A 2079-nucleotide genomic window follows, 5' to 3' on the forward strand; every position below is an offset into this window, starting at 1 on the left:
TACATACATGTGTGTGTGTGTGTGTGTGTGTGTCACCTTCACGCCTGTTCCCCGCCCCCTCAGACTTTCAGCAGTTTATACCATGTGTTTGGTCATTTGATGACACCCAAAAATATGCACAGCTAAGCTAAGAATTTCTTTTGTTTTTAATCGCTTTATTCATTTAGACCCATCTAACCCACAACATTACTCACCTTGTTTCTTGACTACATAACTTTGATAACTTTGATAGGTTTCGGCCAGTGTAGGCCCAGGCCATGTCTAACTCAATAGCACCACCTGGTGAAGTCTTTTAGTCATAGATGGGGAACCATGGCCCACTCTAGCAAAGAGTTATTATTGTTGGAGACATATCCGGGTGTATGAAGTTGGCCCGGGATTTTTTGAAGAAATTTGTCCAGTGAACTTTTGAATTTTAAGGGATCCATTTCTGTTTTGACATCTTTTGGTATGGTATTAAAGAGAACTGGATCGGTTGAGGTAAAGTAATTGTGGCGTAATGCTGCTATGTATACTGAGTTTGATTTTTGTAGTGTGTGGATAGCACAAGGACCAAGTCTTGGATGGATTTTAAAACTGATGCCAACATCATTTGTGCAATATTGATGGAATATTTTTCGCATAACACAAATGATGTAGTGCTCCTGGCAGCGTTGGAGAGACTAGAGATTGAGTTTTTTTAGTCGACCTCAATAATCAATGCCTCTCATGCTGTCTATCTTTCTTGTTATTGACCTCTGGAGTGCTTCTACTTTCATAATGAGTTGCTTCGTATGGGGGGAACCACAGTGGGCAACAGTACTCAAGGTGAGGTCGGGCAAAAGTAGAGTAGAGAAGGATGATGGTGTAGGCATCTCTAGACTAGAAAGTTCTCAGAATCCAGGAGCACATCTTGTGGGCCAAGTCAACCTTGCTGTTTACGTGGGAACTCCAGCTTAGATTGTTATCAACAATTACTCCAAGATCTCTGGTGTTGCTGGATGACACTAGGGAGTCAACCAAGGGAAGAGCATATGGTAATTTCAGAGTTTCCTCTTTCCCAAACTGGATCAAATCAAACTTATCTTCATTTAAAAGCATATTGTTTTTTTTCTGCCCATTGGACAATAGCAAACAGATCTGACTGAAGGCATGTTCCGTCTCTTATGCCGTTTATGGCTTTCTGGAGTTTGGAATCATGCACAACGATTTTCAATGTACAATGTTTGCTGACATCTACATATATATACATATTTCATTCTGTCCTCTTTCTTGTTTGTTCTGCCCCCTAAAATGACTAACCTTGTTTCTTGGCTATATGTATATACATATTTCGTATTTTTCTCTAAAATAATTTTTTCTTGTTTAATCTACTCCCTGAAATGACTTTCTCTCTTGTTCATGGTTGCTTTTGTAAACTGTAAACATCATCACCATCATCATTATCATCATCATCCCTTAACGTCCGTTTTCCATGCCGGCAACTTCACTAGAATGTTCCTCGTGCCATTCAGTATCAACTTTAGCTGTGTGAATTGGTGCATTATTATCCTGAAAAATTGCATTTCCCTCCGGAAACAGTTCCGCACTCATGGGATGAATTTGATCAGATAAAATGCTTAAATAGTATTAACTGCTAATTCTGCCATGAAGGGCCAGCAGATTTCCGAGATACAGCACCCACCTCCACCAGATCATCACAGATCCTCCTCCATTTTTAACAGCTGGAAGAAGGCAGTCTGGGTCAAATGCTTCTTTTGGCTGTCTCCACACATATATTCAGCCAGTGGTCGGAAATAAGGTAAAGGATGACTCCTCCAAGAAAATAACATTTTTCCACTGCTCTAGGGACCAATTCTGTAGGTTTTTACTCCACTCTAAATGTTTTGCAATGTTTGTTTTTGAAAGTAGTAGTTTTCTGATTGCAGCCCTCCCATGAAATCTGGCTTTGTGCAGCTCCCGGCGTACAGTTTTTGTAGAAACTGGGTTCTCAGGGTGGTCGTTAAGCTCTGCAGTAATTTTGGGAGCTGTACGTTTGTGATCCTTTCTAACAATTCACATACAAGTCTGACGGTCCCTATCTGAAAGTTTTGGTTTTCT

The 2079-nt window shown here is 40.4% G+C and overlaps 1 protein-coding gene across 3 annotated transcripts in view; it reads left to right on the forward strand.

Moving 5' to 3' along the window:
• Positions 1–2079, forward strand: part of LOC106872053 (meiotic recombination protein SPO11-like) — an 809808-nt gene that overhangs the window by 669398 nt on the left and 138331 nt on the right. The gene's annotated exons all lie outside the window — the stretch shown is intronic.

This window comes from Octopus bimaculoides, chromosome 7 (assembly GCF_001194135.2).
Source record: "Octopus bimaculoides isolate UCB-OBI-ISO-001 chromosome 7, ASM119413v2, whole genome shotgun sequence".
NCBI classification, from domain to species: domain Eukaryota; kingdom Metazoa; phylum Mollusca; class Cephalopoda; order Octopoda; family Octopodidae; genus Octopus; species Octopus bimaculoides.